This window comes from Vespa velutina, chromosome 2 (assembly GCF_912470025.1).
Source record: "Vespa velutina chromosome 2, iVesVel2.1, whole genome shotgun sequence".
Taxonomy (NCBI): domain Eukaryota; kingdom Metazoa; phylum Arthropoda; class Insecta; order Hymenoptera; family Vespidae; genus Vespa; species Vespa velutina.
The window spans coordinates 12,462,547-12,479,374 of NC_062189.1; the positions used below are offsets into that span (position 1 = coordinate 12,462,547).

Consider the following 16,828-nt stretch of genomic DNA (forward strand, 5'->3'; position numbering starts at 1 on the left):
TGGTATGTATATATGTATGTACATATGTATACATATATATATATATATATGTATATACGTATGTATGCATGTACGTATATATATATACATAGTACGTTGCTCGTTGCGCGCGTTAAGGAAAGATGGTAGTGTGAGGGAGATAGATGGAATGGAAGAAAAAGAAGTAAAAAAAAAAGAAAAAGTAAAAAAAAAAAAAAAAAAGAAAAAAGAAAGAAGGGGAAAGAGAAAGAGAAAAGAACGGTGATGAAGAGGGTATCGAGGTACTATTTTACGCACGCACACAAACTCGCAGGTAAACACAGTTAGGGACACACATCGAAATCGTCGCGGGTGCGCCAGGAAGAGGAGGAAAAGAGAAAGAGAGAGAGAGAAGGAGAAGGAGAGAGAGAGAAAGAGATAGAGATAGTGCTGCACGTCTGCGCTCAGTTTAATAAATGCAGCCTTCCTTCCGTTCTGCTTCTTGGCTCGGCTTGGTTCGACTCCTCTCGGCTTTAACCAACTTTCATGCTCGCGAAGGAACCCTCTGGAGCTTCCTCTTTCTTTCTCTTTCTCTTTTTCTCTCTCTCTCTCTCTCTCTCTCTCTCTCTCTCTCTCTCGATCACTCTTCTGTACACCTTTCACTAAGAGAAGTAGGAGAGAGAGAGAGAGAGAGAATTCTCATTCGTATGCAAAAAACGAAGGAAGGAGGACCAACCGAAACACGCTTCTTTTCTAACTTCGATTTGGTCTGGATCAAATCTTCCTTCAGTTGGCATGATTTTTATTTATGCAGTTCATTCGTTCCATCGTCCCATCACCATTCACTCTTTCGTATTTACTTTATTTTCTCTATTTATTATCCGTGTTCCTTTAATGTTCGTCCATCATTCGTCCTACTCGATCTTCGAGAAATATCTTTGAGATTTTTCTGATGATGAATAAAAAGAATTTTATTTTTCTTCCTCTTCCTCTTCCTCTTCTTATTTATTTATTTTTTCTTTTTTCTTTTTTTTTTTTTTTCTTTTTTTTTATCCGAAGATCTAGAAAAGATCTTAGGAAAGTTCAACGGACTAGAGTAAAATCGTTCGATGTCATAAACGTCGGTAGTATTCGAAGGAAGATATCTTCTTTCAAAACGATCTTCAATCTTTTCGATTACATTCCCAGGAATAAAGAAAAAAAGATATATATAAAAACGATTGAGTTAAATCCCAGGTATAAAAAGAAACGAATAAAGAAATATTATGATTATTCTGTTAAAAATTATCTCGCGTTTAATAAGAAGTCACAATACCGTCTACGGTTACTCTTTTACCGAGAATAAAATGAAGGAGTTATTAACACATAACACACACACACACACACACACGAGCACATACACACAATCAAGAGAATCAGCTGGCACTCCACAAAAACATCGTCCCATTATCTTTAAAATTTCCAAGTAACGAAGAGATACGCGAAACGAGAGCCAAGCCAGACGAATGTAAAAAAACGAAGGAAAGTGAAACATATACATACATACATACATACATACATACATACATACATACATACATACATACATACAGACAGACAGACAGACAGACAGACAGACAGACAGACAGGCAGGCAGAGAGAGAGAGAGAGAGAGAAAGTTCAATGAAACCGATGACACAATGCCGTCTCACGAAGTTTTCTCACGCGACAACTAGTTATCGTTATACACTCTGGGAACGGTGTGTTTCCATTGAAATTATGATGTCGAGCCAATCTTTCCGCATCAGCGAGCGGATTTTTCACGTTTAAATCTCGGCAAAGTGTTGGAACATTACTTGTAAATTTGCTTTCTCTCGCATAGCAACATCATTTGAAGGTAAAAAAAAAAAAAAATGTCGACCTTGGAATACGTTAAGACCTGTTTCAGGAAGAACACGGTAAATGTAGATAAGCTAAGTATTAAATAGAATTTAAAATGAATAAAGAGAGATTACATGGAAATTTTTCTAACGTTACTTGCCCTTGAATAGGTGATGTATCTCATAATCGTAATTTGATTCTTAATACGTAAACGTAAAATGGATCTTTCAATGTTTACCTAAAATTTTTCTCGATTTTCATGAATCTCTCTCTCTCTCTCTCTTTCTCTCTCTCTCTCTCTCTCTCTATATATATATATATATATCTCTATAACATTGTAAACGTTATAAATATAATGTATGTTAAAAGTGTTACGTGTGAAAGTAATTTACCGAAAGCTAGCTTAAGATAATTAATAGGATGAACGTATAAACGTCGTAGGTAATTAATTTCACGGTTATATGCGCGAGTGATATCAAAGGACGTTGAAGATGATGATGTCCCTTCTCTCGCTGGACCTAGGAAAATTGCTTACATCGTTACACGAAATTCGTTGGAAGAGCGTATCCTCTCGCGCACCGATACAATTTCATCCACTTTGGAAAGTTGCAGACTCGAAGTAGAGAAGAAAGGGTTCACAAAAGCGTGGAAAACGATCATAGAGAGTAGGGGAAGGAAAGGAAACCATAGGAAAGGAAAAAGTAGGGAAGGGAGTAGGGTGTGGAGAAGAAGGGCTTTCGAGCGAGGCGGTAAGGGGATCGGCAAAGTGGTCGGACTTTTTCCAAGTGGTTGACCGAGCGAATCGACTGTCCGGAACGGGATTGGCCGAGGTTCTTCCCTCGTTCTATGGAAAATGACTTTGGATTTACGGATGGCCCGTGGTTTTACACGTTCGGCCACGCATCCTAATGGAGAAACTTTGCCGCGTCGGGTGAAACGTTAGAGAATCTTTCCTTTCGTTGAAATCTAAAGCCGATTAATAAAAATAATATATATATATATATATATTTTTTATATCCTTTTCTTTTATTTCTCTTTCTTGTTATTTCTTTCGTTATTTTTTTTTCCTCTCAACAGGGAGTAAAAGTAAATGCAAAGAAGCGTTAACTCGTTTCTCTTCTATAAACAAAAATTGAGAGAAACGTTAGAAACGACAATGCATTTTAGAGCACGGAGACTCTCGAAAAGTTTCGAGGTGGCTGCTGCCACGCGACGCTCTTTTTATATATATATATATCGTTGTAGATATACGCGAGAAGCCTCAAAAAAATAAACTCACCGGTTTAGTTTGTTTTCCTAGCTCTTTTCTCAGACTTCTTCGCGTCTCGTCGTTGAATTAAAAGAAGAATGGAAAAGGAATGAAGAACACGATAGGGTGACGATAGATTGACGATAAGGGGACAACGAGCTCCAAATAACTAATGTAAATATTTGATATGATTTAAATACGAAGATTTCGAATTGACATAGAAAAGATCGATGTAATTAATCTTTCGATTTAAACTAGAATTATTTGTAAGAGCTTGGATACATACATTGGATACGCTCGTACAAGTTTGAGAAACGATAATGTTCAAGTACTTACACACGTATGTAAATGAGATAGAGAGAAATAGGGAGAAAGAAAAAAGAAAGAGATAGATAGATAGATAGATAGATAGAGAGAGAGAGAGAGAGAGAGAATGTTTCGTAATTCGAGCATATGTGAGCCGGTCACGAAATTTTGGCGCGTGCGTGACATGAGCGTTAGGAAGGAGGACTTTATCGCGAGAAACAGCATTGGGGTAGCTTGAAAATTTGGCTGATTAAGCATTACGAGCGTATAGGGACGACTATATGGATAAAAAGAAGGAAAAATAAAAGGAAAAAAGAAAAAGGAAAAAAGGAAAAAAGAAGAAATATAGATTCGAGAGAAAAGCGAAAAAGGAACCGAGATGTCTCCGTTTCATTCGCTATTCTCAAAACCAGGTGGTACGTTCACCTAACGTTTGCAAAATTCGAGCGAAATCACGTGTTCACTCTCATATCTCTTTCTCTTTCTCTATCTCTATCTCGACGTTTATACGTCGTCCTTTTCGTGGGAAAGAGTGACAGGTTAAGAGCACGTGAGTTGATACGCGACGTCCGTGTGTCGTCGTTGGATAAGAGTAGCTGACGCGACTCGTAATTTCATTATGAAAATGCCAACAATGCAACACCTTTCCTTCCTTCCTTTCTTCCTTCCATCGTTCATTCGTGCATGTGTCTGTGGTGTTGGTTGGCCTGTTCTCACCCACCTCCGCAATCCTCCTTTTCTACTCGTGTGAGTTTAGCGAGGCGCCTTTGCTAATTCGATTCGCGCTGTGGCTAATGGGTTATACGTGTCGCGAAATTTTTATTTCGCACGCTGGACTAAAGTGTCCTGGGAATCACTCTCTCTCTCTCTCTCTCTCTCTCTCTCTCTCTCTCTCTCTCTCTCTCTCTCTCTCCCTCTCCTTCCTTCTTTCTTTCTCTCTTAATGTTCCGACTTCTTTACGATTTATTAGACATCTCCCATGAAACATTTACATGAGAATTAATATATGTTATTTTTGACAATAACGAGACGAGTTCTTGCATATATAACGATTTTATTATTGATGATTAATAATTTCTATTAGTAATAATTAGTACATATATATAATTAATAATACTTGCCGTAGGTGAAATAGAATTAATCGTTATCGAAACACGTTCGTCGATACGAAATAATTCGTTTGATTTCAAGTCATTCATTTTTCATGGGATTATTACTATATATCGTTCATTAAATTTTACATTACACGGTAAAAATGATTTTCCATTATATTATATATATTAAAATATATATATATATATATATATTACAATATATATATATATATAAATATATATATTGTTAGCCTCTATCGAGACAGCACAGAAAAGATATAAAATTCGTTCAGATTATTACATGTGACCCTTCGACGTGATATCTTGTAAACGCTGAAACGTGACATTCGTTGTACCTTGTCCATGTCTATCTTCGATATCGTAGATGAAAAAGAATGGAAGAGGAAGATGGCAATGAAGAAAATAAAGAGAGAGAGAGAGAGAGAGAGAGAGAGAGAGAGGATTGAAACCTAGAAGAGAGCTTGCTTGATCGGAAATACAATGAAACGAAATGGGATTTAAAGAAGTAGAAAAATTTCATAACGTACGTCCTATCGCGGCGATGGCACAATGAGAGAGAAGGAGAGAGAGAGAGAGAGAGAGAGAGAGAGAGAGAGAGAGAGAGAGAGAGCAATTCTCTCTGGAATTTCTTCTCGCAATGGACGTCGCTTCTTCTTCTGTTTTTCTATAAAATACTATCTTCATTCTATGCGAAATTGTATACTCGATCATTGCTCCGCCATATCTTTATTTTTATATGATAATAAGATATAATTTTGAAATTGTAACACGTTACGATCGAAGTATTTAAAAGGAAAACTAAATATTGGAAATTGAAATGATGATATAAAAAAATATTAAAAAAAGAAAATATTTCGCAATATTTAAGAAGTAAAAAAAAAGAAAAAAAAAGGAAAAGAAAAAGAAGAAAAAAATATCGATTTCGTACGGTTTTTCTCTTTCTTAAATATTCAAGATTTAAACGTGTTCGTTCGATTTCTCCAAAAAAAAATATCTTCATCGCAAATGATAGAGAAAAAATAAAGAAATAAAGAGAGAAAGAGAAAGAGAGAGAATGGAGAAAGGACGTACATGCAGAAGGCGCTTTCCGCTTTCATACTGCACACGCTTGCGGGACATCGAATTAGCTCTCGTTAAATGCGGGCCCCTGGTCCCTTCAAAGTGGCTTTGAAAATCAGTAGATTGTCGTTTTATACGGCCGTTCGCGACGAAGGGACGAAGTTTAAATTAAGTCATTTTAATCCCAAGAGAAACTTCCCTTCTCCTCTATAACCTCACCTCGCCTCTCTCTCTCTCGCATCATAGCTGCGTTCTGCCGCTCTTAAGTTCCGACGTTAAGTAATCAGATTAGCTCGAACTAACCTCGAACGCTGCTCAAAACCTCCGAAAAGTTACGTCTTCTCTCCCTCCCTCCCTCTCCCTCTCACTCTCTCTCCCTCTCCCTCTCTCTCTGTATCTTTCTCCCTATTACTTCTCCGAAATTCTCTTCCTTCCCCCGTCCCTCCCCCTCTCGTCCCTCTTTCTTTTCTTTTTCTCTCTCTAACGATCATTCGCTTTGCACTAATCCTCCACTTTCGAGCGGTCGGCAACTGAAATTCTACTCACGGACTAATTATTTCACTCCCTTCGAAATACTGGTTGACTTGTTCTTGTGTTGGGATGTGTATTGCCGTACATTGAGAATCTTCTGTAACTTTTGCACGAGGAATGAAGTGGACATAAAAAAAAAAGAGAGTACGAAAGAGAGAGAGAGAGAGAGAGAGAGAGAGATGGGAGAGAAAGAAGGTAGAGAAGATAAAACTGGATGAAAAGATCGATGGAAACAGAAAATCCGATTACTGTAGAATTAACGACGTTCCTTTTTGCTCGAATAATTCAAATAAACCTGAATGACTTTTCTATTCTTCTTTCTATTCTTAATTCTTACTTTAATTCGGATTGACATAAGTTCTACAATGGAATTTCAACGAATTTAACACAATTCGCATAATCATAAGACATGTTGGCTTACTCTTTTGGAATATACAGAATAATCTGAATTTGAGCTATCCGCTATTCGAGAATCATTGGCATTCCGTACGTACGTACGTACGTATGTATATATATATACTGCGAAATGTTTCATTGGACTTCTTCCTTTTCTCAATGTATGTATATATGTACGTGTGCGTGTGCGTGTGTATGTGTGCGTGAGAGAGAGAGAGAGAGAGAGAGAGAGAGAGAGAAAGAGAGCGCAACTTTAGAGGTTCCTTAAATATCCGAAACTTCTTCCGTTCTGTTAAAGCCACGAAGTCTATCCTTTTCCGCATGAAATATTTCGCGTATTTCCAGTGCTTAATCTCGGATAAAAGGAAAAGCTTAGCTTTTTCGAAAGTTGGTGAAAAAAAAAAAAAAAAAAAAAAAAAAGAAAAAAAGAAAAAACAAAAAAAGTAAGAACGAAAACAAAACAAAAGTCATTCTCTTAAGAAAATTTCATAACGATAAATACGTGTACCGTTTTACCGGCCAATAATAATTACAGGATTTGATAAAGGAATGTTAAGTTCAAAAGAACAATGCTGGGATAGCAAAAGATAGTAAGAATGAAATAAAAAAAGGAACAGATGGATATATTTGAAAAATAAAGAAAGAAGAAGAGAGAAAAAAAGAAGAAGAAGAAACGCGAAAATGCGCGAAACTTTTCTCCGTCTCCCACCAAACTTCTTTTTGATGGTTAACAAAGATACCACTAATTAATCATTAAACCGTAAGTCGCAGCATGACGTGGAGAACGCACTCGACGAACTTTTATTGCAATTATTAATTCGTTTTCTATCGCGAAGAGTTATCTCCTCTCTCTCTCTCTCTCTCTCTCTCTCTCTCTCTCTCTCTCTCTCTCTCTCTCAACTTTGTTCTTCACTTCTTCTTTATCTAACTCTCGGGTTATTGAAAGATAAAGAGTAAAAGAAATGAGAAAGGAGACAAAAAATCGATTAATTTCGAGGATCACTATTTGTAATTGACATGGAACGTCAACGAGAAAGAGGAAAAAAAAAAAAAAGAAATACAAAGTGATTCCTTAAACGTTCCAGTTATGTTCTTCGCGAAATGCAACTAGGCCAATTGAAACGAGCTATTATTTATTAATAATGGACAGTACATCCCCACTACCACTACCATCAACACCATTATCATCAACATAATTACCACTCCCTCTCTCCTTACTCTTTCTCATTTTACTTCTTCACGATATTAAATCCGTAAATATGTAAAATTAGCTACGTGGTCCATGAAACGAAACGTTCAAATATTGTCCCTCCGGCGAAGCGTCCTCTATATGAATAATTCTGTTTCTCATGGCTCTTGTTTCCCAGTTTCTCCTCCTCCTCCTCCTCCTCCTCCTCCTCCTCTTCCTCCTCCTCTTCCTCTTCTTCGTCATCGTTCTTCCTCTTTTTTTTTCTTGTACTTTTCTCTCCTTGCCTCTTTTTTGTTTCTTCATCCCCCTCCCCTTTTATATCTTATTCAGCGTGCTCGTCAAACATTGCCTACGCCCACTATTTAAAAAAGGAAAAATGTGAAGGCTGAGAGAGCCTGCGGGAGATAAATTCAAAAGACAACGAAATTATAACGGCTAGGATTTGAGCGAGGTGTATGCGCGTACATATCCTCTATCTCTTTTCTCTCTCTCTCTCTCTCTCTCTCTCTCTCTCTCTCTCTCTCTCTCTCTCTCTCTCTCTTCATCCTGCTCCTCCACCTCCTTTTTCGCGTTACGAGCAACGCCAGCGTTTCCACTGCAGTGACACGCAACGAACCGTAAAGTACCTCTTCCTACTCCATTTCTTTCTTCTAGTTGTACGCTATTTAAGTATACCTTCAAATCTCTTCTTTTTTTCTTTTTCTTTTTCTTCTCTTTTCTTTCATTTTCTTTATTTTTTTTTTCCTTTTTTTTTTTTTCGATATACATAGATTACAATGTTTTAACGCTTCACAATGTTTTTTGTACTTTTCTATAGAAAAGAAATGTTTCAAAGTAGAATAGACTTATAATGCTTATTAAAGAAATATATTCTATATATTTAATATATAATAAACGCTAAATTTTTCAATCAAATACCCAAGTTTAAGATAGTTTTAATGATCATATCGAGTAAACTTGTGAATTTTTTTTTCCACAACATTCTAAAGCGTTAGTTAATCGGAAACGTTAAAAAAAAAAAAAAAAAAAGAAAAGAAAAAGAAAAAGCGAAAAAAGTAAAAGAAAAAAAGAAAAAAAAATAAGAAAAAGAGATAAAGGGAGATGGTGAAATACCTGAATATTTTTCTAGCGAAAAAACTCGCGATCGTCGTTAATCGAGAGTTTCAAAGTTTCTTGGAGAATAATTTCGGAGTAGAAAAAAAAAAAAAAGAAAAGAAAATGAAAGAAAAAGAAGAAAAAGGAGGATGAGAGAGAGAGAAACGATCTCTCTCAATTAATCCACGATCGCTCACTCTCTTGTCGATATTCTTTTGCAATGAAAGGATTTTCAACGATGTTACTAGAGAGAAAGAGAGAAGAAAGGAAAGAGATGTACGATACACGTCGATAAACGCACCGGTGCATGTTGTATAATGCAGCTAATACGCGAGCGTCGAGGTTATTACTGCAGTTTGCAAACAGACTGCAGTACGGTAATGCAATCGGCACTGATACGATCACGCACGAACGGCACTTTGGCGTTCTGCTGCCTGCGGAAAGGGGTCGAATGGTATAGAGATAGAACGGAATGACATAGTGAGAGAGAGAGAGAGAGAGAGAGAGAGAGAGAGAGAGAGAGAAATAGAAAAAAAAGCTAAAGGAAAAAGGGAAGAGAAAAGCGCGAGTCGTAAAACCGAGAGGTGACACGGTCCTTGCTACTCGGCCGCGATCAAACTTTTAGGGAAATAGTTTGGCGGCAAAACAACAAGTTCCAAGCGTTACTAAAAAGTGATTCATCCATAACGTAAAGTCGTCGGTTATCCGCAATCGATCGAATATCATCAAAGATCTTTATTTTCTTTACCATTTCCAACGAGAGAAGATCAAGCGCGATCGTTCGATAAAAAACTTTCAGAGATATCACATATTTTGTTGCAGCTCAGAGGAAGATTCATCTCGATTTTGTATTCAGCGCAACGATGCGGTAGAAAAATAAAATGTTTAATAACGATATATATATATATATATATATATATATATATATATATATGTATCGTTATTGTATATATCGTTGTTACATATGACGATATATATATATATATATATATCGTTATTTAACATTTTATATATATATATATATACACGTAGAAAGATAACTTGTATTTATCCATTGCTTTGTTTATATAAGAAGTAATATATAATCGAAGAAACTTTGTCGTGGGACGAAACTGTTTTGTTCTTGATTGTGGCACCGTTTATATATATATATATATATATATATATATATATATATATATATATATAACTATGGAATTTATTTATACACGTAGGTATACTACGTATGTACATATACATACCATATATATCTTATATACGTCGATCGCTCGAAGCGACCACATAGCGACCTCGATATTTTTCAAAATCGATGAACCGCGGGAGACCTCCAAGAGAAGTCCATTACGCTCGAAACCGTACATTTGTCGACTTAATAAAACAAATATCGTTCTCGGTAATTGCGCCCAGCCGTTGGCCTCTGTGCGTTCTGGCAAATCGGCCGTTTCAGCAAGCTCGTTACGAAAATATCATTTTCCTTTCTCATCGAGTACGATTTTGTTCTCCTCCGTTCGTAGTTCTACCTTCCATTTTTACCATCCACGCAAAAAGAAGGACTGCAATAGGAAGGATCAAGAGAAAGAGAGAGAGAGAGAGAGAGAGAGAGAGAGAGAGAGAGAGAGAGAGAGAGAGAGAGAGAGAGAATCGAAACGATCCGTTCGATTTTTTTCTTCACTTCTCCCCTCCCTCCTCCAGTCGAAATTTGTAGAAAAAGAAAATCCTGTAAATTTGTTTCGGACGATAAGTTGGTGTACATATTCAAAGACGATTTTTCCAACTTTTTTTGGTGGACTAAAAGAAATTCTACTTCGAATAGAAGGAGGAACAATAAAAAAGGACGTGTTAAGACGCTCAAATCGATTTGTCACCCTCTCCTTCCAACGTGCCGACACGGATCGCCCTTTTCCGAAACGGTCGACCGATGACAAAAGCCCACCGCCATCGCGAGAAGCTCTTATTCGATCCATATCTTTTCTTTCTTTCTCGGTTTTTCTCTCTGTCTCTCTCTCTCTCTCTCTCTCTCTCTTTACCTATTTATCTATTTATTTCTTCCTTGACCTTTCGTCATTGTCGTAAAACTGCACAAACCGAGGTTTTAGAGATTTCTTTGTCAAAATTCCCGTACGATTCGATATACTCAAAAGCGTATCGAAAAATTTAACTCTCTCTCTCTCTTTCTCTTTTTCTTGTTTGTCCTTCCGACAGCTGCAACATTTTCTACGTTTCAAAAACCCGCGAGCTTTACTGCTGTTACGGAAAATCGCAGGCAAAGATATCTTTTGTCGTTCTCGAAGATTTATTCGATTAAGCTTTCACGCAATTATCGTATTTCAAAATCTTACATGAAATACTTTTGAGAATTCGATAAAGAAACGAGTCCTATATTTTTTTTTTTTTTTTTTTTTTTTTTTTTTTTTTTAAGTTCAAATCCATATGGAATTAATCTTTTTAGATATTTAACCTAAAATATAACGATAGTTATATCTCAATTATATTTTCATATTTGAATCTTATATAACTAACTACCGATTTTCTTTTTTTCCTTTTTCGTTTATAAAACATAAGTATAATTAAATTATTTTTACGTTAATAAATATAATTTGACTTTTATATCAGACCGATGCAAACAACAAATTTCGTTTCTTAACGCAAGCTAATATGTTTTTCATTATCTTTTTTCGTTTTTCTTTTTTTTTTTTTTTTTTTTTTTCACGTAAACTAAAATGTAGAGAGGATGTATATACCCGAGTATAATATATTATATACAAGGCACAAATAGGAGGAACGTACATAATTTTCTCGTGGCGAAGATCGAAGCTCGAGCTCGTCTCTATGTTAATCCTCCCCTCTCGTTCACCATCTTCACAGGCTTTTCATACGCGGACAGACGATTACTGGTTTTAAGACGTCGTCCGCGTCGAATGAAGGAAGAGAAACCCCACGGACGCGACTTTGCCTTCCTGAAAATTGAATATTCTCCATAAAAAAGGATGCTCGTTGTAAAGCAACTCGTTTGTAAAACACTGCGCCGACGCGATAAGAACGTTCAAAATAAAAGCGTAATCAATCGGTCGTGTTCATTTACATTTTGATGATACCAATTTTTGCTGTTTGATCAGCCTGTATAACGATTGATACAACTTCGCCGTTAATCTATAGAAAATACAATAGGTAAAATAAACTTCGACAATTTTTTCATGAATGTTATTACAATTTACGGAAAATCAGAATTGTTTATTTCAAAAGGCGATGAAATATTATGGAACAAAGAAAGAAAGAGAGAAATAGAGAGAAAGAAATATCTAACGAATCTAAATTCAAATGGTATAATAACGATGCTCTCAAATTTATCGCAACAAACACGAGACGACCTCGGGATAAACTCTGCTTAGAAAAAAAAGAAAAAAAAAAAAAAAAAAAAAAAAAAAAAAAAATACGTATGGAGTATTATAAAGTAAAATCTTTACGTTGTTTAAACTGAAGAAAAAAAAATAAATAAATAAAAAAGAAAAGAAAAAAAAAAACTACATATATACATCGCTACATCGACGAATAAAATACGTTGTTATAATTAATGCTGAGATGTTAAAATGAGATGAGATTACGTTTTATATTACGTATAATCCGATAACGACTCTTTTTGTATCGTTCATTGAATAAAAATCCTTTCATTCTTTTTTCTATGATTTTCGCTCTACGTACGTACCTGCTCGTTATACTCCATCAAAAAAAAAAAAAAAAAAAAAAAAAAAGAAAAAAAAAAGAAAAAAAAAGAAAAAAAAAATGAAGAATATACGATTACGTAGTTTTTTGCTATATACCCCATTTACAAACTAGTTTCGTATATTTACATGTCGTTATCTTTCCATTACATTAATAATAAAGTTACGTTAATAATTTTCCAAAAATATCACGATTTTAACTCAAAGAAATCGAAGTAACAATTGCTCTCCAAATGATTATTAATGACTTTAATAATTATGACAATAAAGAAAAACAAAATACACCATCATACACACACACACACACACACACACACAAACACACGTGCGCGTATGCAATTATATTATCGAACATCTTTATAGGCAAACGAATCCATCGAACGAGATTGTCGATAAAACGTGCATGTACGCCAACACGATATTGCACAATTCTATGATTACAACCACAAGGGTTTGCAGGCAATGCTGCATATTATTTACATGTACACACGTTCTATATACCAGATGGGCCGATGGAGAAGTGTGTTGTAGGGTGCGGAGAGATGCGGTTATATAACGCGGCAACACTGAAAGGGTGTACGTTACTACTATCTGCCATCTTCGATTATTCCCGCGGTATCCCAATGTTAAGGGATATATCTGTGACTCTCCTCCACCTTCTAATAACCCATACACCAGTTCATACTCTACTCACCCTTTCTTTCTCATTTTCTCTTGGTATACCAATTCTCTCTCTCTCTCTCTCTTTCTCTTTCTCTCTCACTTCCTCTTTCATTCTCTCTTTCTTCCTTTCGCGCAAAGCTCGTTCGACTTCCAGAGGCAGACGCGACTCGATTTAATTAAAGCTACCCGTTGAATTTAATACTTTCACCCTCGAGTACCGTCACTGCTAGACCGTTATGGATTTGTGCCACGCGTGTATCATTAATCTTACGCCGAACCGCAAAACCGTACATTCGTTTATTAATGCACCGACGCGTAATTGAATATTTTTCACGGTGGAAAAAAGAAGGAGACTGAAAAGGATCTAGTTATATATTTCTCGAAAATTATTAAGTTTGTTTTTCTTTTCGTTTTTTTTTTTTTCTTTCTTTTTTCTTTCTTTTTTTTCTATCTTTTTCATTTCATTTTTTTCCTTCGTTATTTCTGTCATATTTCATGCACAGTTATATAAGTATTCATCCATCGGAAATATCATTGTAATATCTACGAATGAAAGAGTTGTCTTTATTATACGAAGACAAGTTGTTAAAAATATATTTTCGATTAAACAAATGCATATTATAAAAATTTACAATTATATTTTATATATTATTTTATCTATGCACAAATGTTTACAATATAATATATAACGTGTAACCGTCTCTATGAAACAAATTGTTATTATATATTCTCTCCTATTTTTTGAGAAAATGTTTGTTTTAGAGATGAAAAAAAAAAAAAAGAATAAGGAAAAGAAAGAAAAAAAGAAGAAGAGGAAGAAGAAGAAGATAGGGATAGATAGTGGAAGGAATCGAAAGACCGTGCGAGATACACAAGATATAAAATTATTTATAAGCTCGAGCAATAAGTTATCAGAAAGCTATTAAAAGTTTTCGTGATCCAGAAATAACCTTTACGTTCGTCGATATTCCCTAGAGGGTGATCTCACTCTTATAACATTTTTCAACATTCCGAGAGCTTTCGAATCGCCATGGCGTTCTACCATGTTCGACTTCATCTTTTATCTTTCGATATATGTATGTAATCTTATTTTCTTTTCTTTCATTCGATCGTTGAGATACTTCATCACTGGTGGATATACGAAAAGTTAAAGACAAATTATTATGTGACAAACACGATTTCGTTAATTGTTAAGTAACTAATTAAATATATCGATAAACATTTTTAAGAAGAACGATTTCTTCGAATCAATCTCAACTCATAACGAATAAAATGTATTTTTTTCTTTATATGTTTTATTTTTGTAAATAGAAAAATGAAAGGAATATACTATTAGAAAATGTATTTTAACGGGTTGGATTAACGAATCAATCTTACACGAATCTAATACTTTCATCTAATACTATTCATAATTTCATTTAGATAAAATATATACAGAAACATTCATCGCCATACTCTTGATATAAGACTTTAATCTTATTAAATATTTAATAAGATGTCAAACTTTAACAAAAGATATATTTAAAATATCATAAATCATATTCTGCAAAATTGAGAAAATCCGATTGATGCTCTCAATGATCACGTATTAAAATCACGTTAATCTTAATATTCTCTTTGTTTTTATAATCTTGAGAGTATAAAAATAACGTTTGAAAAAAATAAATGAATACTTTTGGTTTGTTTTCTCTTTCTCTCTCTTTTTTTTTTTTTTTTTTTTTTTTTTCTTTTTTTAACGTCTAGACGATCGTAACTTCGAATTGGTGAAGTTTTTTCATAACCCTGGAAAAAATCATCAAGGACATTTATTCTATCTACTTATGTACTTCTTCTTTTTCATCCAAAACCCTCCATCCTTCTTTTTCTCCCCCTCCTTCTTCTCTTTCTTTTTTTTCTCTTTTCTGGTAGCCCGCGTGTCATAGCTTATAACATCGGACGGTCATAATTTCAAAGTTTAGGGTAAGGTCGACGTTTAGCGAGAAAGCGAGAAGCGTAGGCGCGAAGCGAATAATAAAGTCCGCCTGGTCGCGAATAGCAGCCTCGCGAAAAAGAAGGCGTATATAAATTCGTTGGAGTTAACGGTCCGTAAATCTACATGCCATCGGAAAATACGCCCGACACCTACGCGCTATAATTTTTACGTCTAACGATATACCATCATCCATCCTCTTTCTATTTATCTCGCGGCATTCTCCAAAGAAAGGATGACGCGTTGAATAATAAACTTATCAAATTTTAAAACGACCGACATATGTAAGTTAAACGGGGAGAATTTTCAAACTCTCGGTTCTTTCAAATAAAGCGAATTATTTCCCGATTGAAAAATCGAAACTTAAAAAAATCAATCTACATATATTGAATTATACACCGGTTATATGAATTTATTATTTTTATTTTTATTTTTATTAATTTTTCCAATAGAAATTATTGTTTTCCAATGTTTTCAATTAAAGATAATAAATTTCGTAAAAATTTATGTAAAATGGACATACGTATCTATACAAATTCGTGAAAAAATATAAGCGAAAAAAAAATATATACATATATACATAAATACATACATACATACATACATACATACATACATACATATATATATATATATATATCAATTGACAATTGTATATTTGAGATAAATGATGACAAACATATGCATATCGTTGGATAAAATTTTATTATTCAACTTTTAATTATTAAATATATATTCAAATTTTATTATTAAAATTTCCAACGAACTCGAACGAATTATCTCTCTTTTCTTTTATCTTTTTATTTTGGAGACAAAGGATGAGAAAAATGATATTCCTCGTGTATCCCCTCAACATAATATTCCACATCGAAAGTTCGACTCGCGTTACATCTAATAACCGGCATCGTTGCTTCGTAATAATAATACGAATACACACACACGCGTGTTTCGATTACCTTACCGGTCACGGCACTTGCACGCGCAGCCTTGGAAATGATAGCTCATCCGGTAATGATATCGTAAGTTTCCCCTCGAAGGCGTTGCCCTCGTCGAAAGTAACGATGAAGAAGAGGATGAAGATGAGGATGAGGATGAGAATGAGAAAAGGGAAAAGAAATAAGAGAAAGAAGAAAACTAAGAAGAGTAGGAGGAATAGGAATAGGAGTAGGAGTAGGAGGAGAAGGAAAAGAAGGAGAAAGTAAAAGAGGGAAAATACCAAGGACGAAGGTCGTTGGAATAGATTTGGGGATGGAAAGACGAAAAAGACTTGGAAAGTCTCGCGAAAGTCTTTCCTTTTTCTCTCTACCCTTCCTCTCCCTTTTCTTCGCCTCTTCCTTCTCCTCCTCCTCCTCCTCCTCTCACTCCCTTCATCATTTTCTCAATGTGACCAAACGCGGAAACAAAGTTCGCACCCTCGTCGGATAGATTATGAAAGGACGTCGGCATCGCGATCTCGTCGAATTTCGACACTTTGCTCCTTAGATATCCTCTCCTCCCTCTTTCCTCCTTCCACCCTTCTTTCTTTCTTTCTTTTCTTCCTTCCTTCCTTCCTTCCTTCCTTTTTCGTCTCTTTGCGAATAGATCGAACTTTTCTCCCAAAGGTCCCTCGACTTTGAGCACGTTTTCACGCGCCGATGAAAAGGAAAAGAGAGGGACGAAAAGTACTTCGTTCTCGTGTTAGATCGTAATTAGTTGCGTCTCGAGGATGGATCAATTCTA

General features: G+C 35.2%; 1 protein-coding gene across 13 annotated transcripts in view; it reads right to left on the bottom strand.

Annotated features, from left to right (window-relative positions):
* LOC124957931 overlaps positions 1-16,828 on the bottom strand; it is a 406,825-nt gene that overhangs the window by 100,528 nt on the left and 289,469 nt on the right. For 6 of the 13 annotated variants that reach the window (XM_047515490.1, XM_047515493.1, XM_047515489.1 and 3 more), the window contains exon 2: positions 11,546-11,715. The exons of 5 other annotated variants lie outside the window; for them this stretch is intronic. The gene's annotated coding sequence lies outside the window, so the exon portion shown is untranslated. Of the gene's footprint in view, positions 1-694; positions 1,806-7,749; positions 8,616-11,545; positions 11,716-16,828 lie in introns of those variants that run through there. 2 more of the 13 variants (XM_047515495.1, XM_047515500.1) reach the window with 2 other exon arrangements.